The sequence below is a fragment of the Aegilops tauschii genome, chromosome 5 (assembly GCF_002575655.3).
Source record: "Aegilops tauschii subsp. strangulata cultivar AL8/78 chromosome 5, Aet v6.0, whole genome shotgun sequence".
In the NCBI taxonomy this organism is placed as follows: Eukaryota; Viridiplantae; Streptophyta; class Magnoliopsida; order Poales; family Poaceae; genus Aegilops; species Aegilops tauschii.
In genome coordinates, this window is record NC_053039.3 from 553,464,921 (window position 1) to 553,472,851 (window position 7,931).

A 7,931-nucleotide genomic window follows, 5' to 3' on the forward strand; every position below is an offset into this window, starting at 1 on the left:
CACCCATCACAGCACCTTCCCCATTGGCATGATCTTTTGAATATATTGTAGATATGGAATCCCAGTGCTTCACTACTTTGGTCTTGTAAGGACCTATCCCTTCAATACACTGGAGTCAGAAGTAGATCCCTCCCAGCCAGGTAGAACATAAAGAAATTTCATGTTCCAGTCAACAACACCTAGCATGTGTTCGTGGTGATGTCTTGCTTTCTGTTCCTATACCTGCCTTGGTCAGTCAGAACAACAGAGATGTCAACATGACACCCGTCTAGTGCTCCCAATGCATTGCCAAAACACTTCCATTTGTAATCATCTGGAGGTTCAACAGAAGGGTCCGGAAGCTTTATAAATCCCCCACTTGGGGAAAGGATGGCTGTTAACACACTCGAGAAGTGCCTACTAATAGTCTCTAAAGAACGCTTGTAAGTGCCACGGAGCAACCTCATCTTAAGACCATGCCCAACCACCAATAAAAACATTGCAACCTTTTCTTCTGCAGTCACATATATGTTGTCAACCAAGCCACACTTCTCACGCAACATAGCACATAAATCATGGAAGTTTATTTTAGTTAATCGCAACTCATCATAGCAAGTTACTTCTGAACCATTGTACATTTCTTTGAGCAAATACTTCCTAAGACCATACCGATGCTCCTCATCACTTCTGATGGATTTGGGGATTCAAAGGGGGGTGGAGGGGGACTGCACATCAGAGGACGAAGGAAACCAGCCGACGGGGAAGAGATGGAGCTACAACAGCGAGGAATGAGTCGCCGGAGGAGGGGGGAGGGCGGCCGGCGAGTGGAGCATACCTGCGCGCCGCCGTCGAGGTTTCTCGCGCGCTGCCTCGTCTGGCTCCTGTCGCGGGGTGGGGGAAAGGGTTTCCCCTCGTCGAGCGATGAAACAAAGGCCCGAACAGGTACGTTTTGCGGGAACTTGCCATTTCCAGGTATTTCAGAGCGGGAGGGGTCCGAATCGTGGGAGGGCTCGAGGCGCAGGCGAGATTTCGGGCCTGTATTCGCCAGGATTCAGACGACAGTTTCCATATACAACCCAAACACCTGAATTGTAAGTTCGGCAATACCAAATCGATTACAGGGCCCTGATACATACATCCAAATGGGGTGTTAGATGATTTGGTGCGAAATTAATTAAGGTGGTAGTGGATGGCTGACTAATTAATTAATTGCATTAATGAATCAATTTCATAATTGATTTGGTGCAAAATTTGTACTACCTTCGTCTCGGTGTATAAGTCATTCACGGAGTTCTAGGTTGACAATTTAACTATCTAAATATGTATTATATGCGATAAAAAATATATATTTAGAAACTACATCAGTGTAGAAATCTAATGATATACTTTTCATGACATATCACACATATTTAATTCCTCAAATCGATGACCTAGCTAGAACTACGCGAATGACTTATACACCGGGACGGAGGGAGTACTTACATGGACTAAGGCTCGATAATACTTTTCATAATTAATGTGATACTTACGTCATTATAATGATACTCTGCATAATTAGCGTGATCCTTCCGTTCAACAATCGATACCTTTTATAATAAAGGTGATCCTGAAGTCCAAAAACAACACTATACATAATTAAAAGATCCTATTGTCGAACGCTCGAGAATACTTTCCATAATTTAAATGACCCCGTCCTAATAATAATACTCTTTATAATTAATGTGATTCTTCCGTCCAAAGATCCTCCTGTCCAACGCTCGATTATACTTTTCAAATTAAGCGAACCTATTAACTATCTAGCTAGTTAACACATAATTAACTGGTCTAGCTATTTAATTGCATGCAACTATGGTCAAGGCATGAATTAGACAAGAGATAACTGAGGCGATTTTTGGGCATTAATGGCTGCGTGCGAGACCAACAAAACCAAACCAAATGACATACGAACCTACCATCATGACCATATACTCTCCCTTTAAGAGTAGAGATTGTTTTATCCACTGGCAACGCACGGGTATTTCAATTACTGCATTTCATTATGTTGATGTAATTTTTGATAATGTGCTTCAAAGAGGGGAGCCTTTCAGTGTTGATGATGCTTTGTAAGCAGTTAAACTTGGTTTTTTGCTTCTTTAATGAAAGCAGCGCCACAGACATGTTTGTATGAAAAATGAAGTCCGTGTAGTGCCAATTGGATGAATATTATTAGATCTTCCATTGTAGAAAGAAAGAGGAAAAGTTCTGACCGAACATACGGAGAGGTCAATAGTCTTCACATTGTGCATTGGGCAAACGGCTGTTCAGTTACCTCAAATATATCCTGATGAATATATGGAACTCCCTAAGGTATTATATTAACTCCAGTGAACTTACCTGCCTGTTAGATTACTACTACTAGCTAGCTAGCATGTTTACAGATCTCTGCTACCATGACCCAAATATCCAACTCTATTATTTATGTCTTCTTTTTCCTAACGATAAACCACCAGGATGAACGTGCGATGCACCTCTCTACTAGTTTCTGTTTCATGTCTCAGTGGACAAAAAATCACCTCACCTCCCGCGTCGCTCCCGTGAGCAATGGGGGCTAACCCTAGCTGCCGCCGGTCTCGGCCCGATCTCCTCCCCCTTCCCCTCACCGCCGTCGGTGTGCGCTGGCGGACAAAGCCCGACTGACGTCAGTGGTGGAGGGGCGTCCACTCGTTCGCCCTTGGTGGGTGGCGGCATGGGACGACATCCCTGGGCGGCAGCGCGTGCTCATTTCTTCTGTTTTGTGTTTTCCCTCTCATTTCCATCGGTTTCTTGAGCCATTTTTTGTTTTTTCCGGGTTCCTTTTTTCTTCTTTCCTTTTATTTTTTTAATTATTTTTCGTAGTTTCATAAACTTCTGAACTTTCGACCAACATTTGAAATTTGGGGACAATTTTGAATTTATTTGCATTTTTTGAAGTTTGGGAACCTTTTTTGAATTAGCGAACATTTTTATATTTTGGGAACAATTTTTTAATCAACCAACATTTTTTGAAATTCTTGAACTATTTCCAAATTCAGGAAATTTTTTTGAAATTTATGAAAGATTTTTTTTATTTCATGAAATTTTTTGGACCACGAACATTTTGAAAATTAATGAACATTTTTGTACTCAAGAAGTTTTTAAAATTCGTACACATATTTTGAAGTTCAATTTTTTTCTAATTTTCCAACATTATTTGAAATCCAAGATTTTTTTTTCAAAATCATGTTTTTTAATTCAAAACATTTATTGAAACAATTAATTTTTTTGAATTTGTGAAAATAAATTTAAAATTCATGAACACTTTTTGAAATTTGGAACCTTCTTTTTAAATCTTCAAAAAAAAATGAAGAAGCAAAAAAGACAAAACAAAAACAAAAAAAACTGGGCAATACTTGCCGAACGTTTGCCGGCCCAAATTCACGCATTGGGGGGGGGGGGGGGGGGAGCGATGGGTATGCGTTAGCTTCTCGTCGTGCCGCTAAGGAAGTTGGCTGGCCCTGGTACCTTGTGTGGTCCTATGCGAGTCACGATGGCCCAGTCACTTGCTTGGGTCAACCACACCTATGTGTAGTATGTACTCCCTCCGTTTCAAAATATAGTGCCTCCTCTATTCCCGTGCTTGAACTTTGACCATAAATAATGAGACCGAGTGCGGCGGAAGCAAAAATTATACCAGTGAATTCGTATTCAAAAGAAGTTTTCAGTTATATAATTTTTTCTCCTGCCGCAGTCAGTCTCGTTGGTTAAATTTATGGTCAAAGTTAGACCTTAAAAAGTGCGGATGCACTATATTTTGGAACGAAGGAAGTAAGTTCCAAACTACACCTAGCCAGCGTCACACGTTCGCTTCATAGATTAGTACCACTTCGCCTATTCTTTTTTTTTTTTGAGAATCACCGCTTCTCCTAGCTAGGAAGAATGGGACATCCACTATTAGGAAAAGGCCTGCTAGTGGCGCACCAGTTTTGCCTATTAATGGCGCACTACTGGTGCGCCACTAGCACCACGCCATTAAAATTAAATACTAATGGCGCATCCTTGGTGCGCCATTAGTATCTGGTATACTAATGGCGCACCCCCATCGTGCGCCATTAGTATGCCTCCCAGGGGCCATATTTACCCATGTGCCTTGGCATACTAATGGCGCACTAGGGGGTGATGCGCCATTAGTGTCCTTTCTGCAGTGCGCCATTAGTGTGCTGAGTGGTGCGCCATTAGTATGAATATTAGGGATTTTTTTTTCTTTTCTGATATTTGCACAGGTTACAAAACATATTACTGCACATAATATAGAGAGCACAACATATAAACAGCAGATTTATCGAATACAATAGAAGATTAGTCTCCGAATACAATTCATCATATTAGTCTCCAAATTTCAAATACCGAACAAAGTTATAACATTACAAGCCTCGAAACCGCGAGTAGCGAGTTTGTCTTCACATTACAAGTCGATATCGATCATCTAAACTACCATCACATAGAAGAGAGCTGCGGTCATCACGATTAGCATCATCGCGATGAAACTGGTCTTCATCCGGTTCCTCCTCCGCCCCCTCCTCTCTCCCGCTAGATAGCGCGCGTATCTAACTTCCGCCTCCGCCCTAGTGGTGTACCCTTTGTAACTGTTATTGCTGAAACGGTGAACCTGTCTCCGACACTCCTCCCAGTCATCGTAGACTCCGGGAACCTTACCCTTGTACACGACATACGACGGCATCTCTATATATGCACTAGCCAAACAAAACGTTAGTAGCAATTCACAGACAATACATAAGCAATATATAAGTATGCAACAAAAGATCGGAAGAGAAAAGCAACACATTAATAGCACGATTCATGGTCCTACTAATAAATAGCATCGATTACATATAAGTTGAATGACTGTCCAAACCAAAGAGACATACAAGTTCATTAAAGTTTAATATTACAACATGAGCCAATCGACATTTCAGAACTACATAGCATCACTACTTTCGACTCGACTCAGGGACCGGAGCGTGGATGAAGCCGCCGTCTTTCGTGATGGTCATGAAATCGTGGGCGTTGTCAGCCTGCATTTGTAGCGTTGTTTCTATCTCACTGTTGGACGGTTGATGTCTGAGATAGAACTGCCCCGAGGTACGAAGGACATCTTGATGGATAATTTCCGCAAACTCCGACTGGATGCGAAAGAATTCTTGTCTGATGTCCGCGTCCTGGATTGCCGACAAGCGTGCGGCCCAATCTTTGAGATTATTTGGTAGCAGAAGGTGATTATGGTCCCGTACGATCGCCCGCATGTGATGGAGGGCGTAGTAGGCATCCTTCTGACCGCCAGGCGGCTGCTTGACGCAGGAGAACGTCGTATTGTGGCTGAAGATGTGCTTGCCATACTTACGAAGTGGCCTGCTGAAGGTGCCTCCAGATCTGGCGTAGCCGGGGAGAACATCATCAAGAACTTTCTTGATATTTGTGTAGTCTATCTTCGACTGACAGTCCGGGTCGAAATACGTGGCCATGGAATATTTCAGGCTTAAGAGGATGAGTGTGCAATGTGTGTCACTGCACAAAACACGGAATGTTAGAAAAAAAAGAACGATCGAAATCTAAGAAATCATATGTTACCGGGCGGTGAGGGGATGACTTACTCGGGAAAGTAAGGCACGAGAAAGTTATCCTTATCTGGGTTTGCCAGAATGACGCCTTCGAGGTATGAACTCGCGACTTGCCGGTCCCCAGCGCTGCCCAAGATCTTGGCACGCATGTAGAAGGGGTCGACCATCACGATGTCCGAGGTCTTGTCTCTAATGATCCGCATCCCCATACTCAGCGAAAATAGCCGAATGAAGGTGTAGTGCAGCGGATGAAGGTTAAATATAGCGAAGATGTCATCAAACCGCAGGACATCGTACCCTCGATGGCTCTATCCACAAAGCCCTTGCCCTCTGGCACCTTGGCCACGAAAACCGGGTATGCCACATCATTCTCGGAGAGACGCCGCTTCTCCAAAGAAAGAACACTGTCATGCAGACTCCGCATAGCACCGGTTGCAGCATTGAGCAGATTAGTCGGTAGCATCGGCCTACCCGCCACATGCACCCTCCTCGCGATATCCTTAGGTGAAGGTGTCCTGTCCTGAGCACGTATCCGTACTCGGTGCCGGCTGGCTCGCACCGCCCTTGTTATTCTTTCGTTTCCGTCCCTTCTTCCTCATCTCCTGTAATGGGATCGAGTTCTGCTCAGAGACCGCCTTCTTGAGTGTGTTGGGGCTGATAATATTCCGCACCTCGGCTATCTGAGGCTCGGTGAAGGCGGCAGCTGGAGGCGTCTCCTGAGAACTGAACGCCAGACGACGCCTGTTGCAATTGGGTTTCTCCGCGGTACCAGCTCGATCGCGGTCGTCTTTTTCAGGGTTGGGTTCTTGAGAAGGAGGCCCGAAGAATTCGTCACCGTACCCATGTTCGGCAAAGTACTTATCGACGTTGGTAAATGTACCGTCGTCGTTGTCGTCATCGTCCGGATCCTGTGCCATATGCATGTTCGGATCCTGTGCCATAGGGATGTCCGGCATGTCCGGTAGCGTTGCAGCGGTCTTGCCATGGCTTGGCGCCGGCACGACTGGCGGTGTTGTCTGTGGGGTGGTGTCCCCCGCCCCAAACGAATCTGGCTCTTCGGCCAAAGCAGGGGCCAGCTTACGCAGGCGCTGAGGGTCATCACATCATCTTCGTCGGCCCCAGCGGGTCGAATCGGAGGTAACAACTCGTCGCAGCCTGGCAGCACCCTAACTAGTTCAACCCTATACACGGTGGGTGGCATCGGATTGCCGTGGAACACGGGGTTGCCTGGTTGAACGATTCTGCCCTTCGCGACATCGATCAACTCGCCGCCCACGAAGTGCAGGAGAGTGCATGGAACGTCGGCGGCGCCTGCGAAAACATGTAGGGCATCAGGGATGCCCAGTCAAAGGCAAGGAGATGAAGTCATCGACCGAGAGGCTTAGTTACCGTGATGGCGTCGAGCTCGGCTAATGTCGAGGCACCGCCAACGGCGGGCGTGCAACTGACGGAGGGGCCGCTTGCTGCCGAGGTGTCGGCCGGCTTACACCCGGGTGTATTAAGCTCCAATGCCCGTGCCGGAGACACCAATACCACCTCCGCCGGAGACACCAATGGCGCCGCCTGCACGTTGTGCAAGTTGCTGGCCGTGAAGCTGGGAACCGGGGGCGGCCCCTGTTGGCCGCCCGCAATCCACGCCTGCAGCCCCTCAATCAAGCTAGGCACAATGGCGGTGAGCGTCATTCCCAGTTGTTGTTGCACTTGCTCTTGGACAATCTCCGGAATCCGTGCCACTTGTGCCTTGAGTTCTTGAACCTCGCGCGATTGGCTTTCCGAGCTGGTCTTTTTCTCCTTTCGCCCACCAGCGGTATAGTATGACGACCATTTTGTGGACAAGCCTTTTCCGGCCACACGACCAGCTGACGACGGCTTACTGAGCTTATCCTTGTTTTTCATTATGTTCAACGCCCTATTTAGAGTGCTGTCCCAAGCTGGGGAGCTCTGAGACGACCCCGCGCTCCTGCTTTCAGTCTCCTGCGGAAGGAATGTGAACCATTTAGAAATTTGGCTTCATTAACTAGAATGCAACCATATATGTAGCTAATTACGCGTTGGTGTATTCCTTACCAGAACTTTCTCAAGCGCCTTGGTCTTCGGATCCGTGGTAAGCTCCTTTGTTACCGGGTCCTCCTTGTACCGGGCCCTGACATAGTTCCTGGTCTGCTTCTCACGGTATTTCTCGAAGCGGGGCGGTAGGCCTTGCTCGGCACGCTCCGCGTCCTCCTTGTCCCATATAGGTTCCGCCACTCTGTAACCGCCGGGACCGAGTTTGTGGACCCCTAAGTTCAAGTCCCGCATCTGTTTCCCCCACTGACTTGATTCCTCGGATGCGCCGCTCTC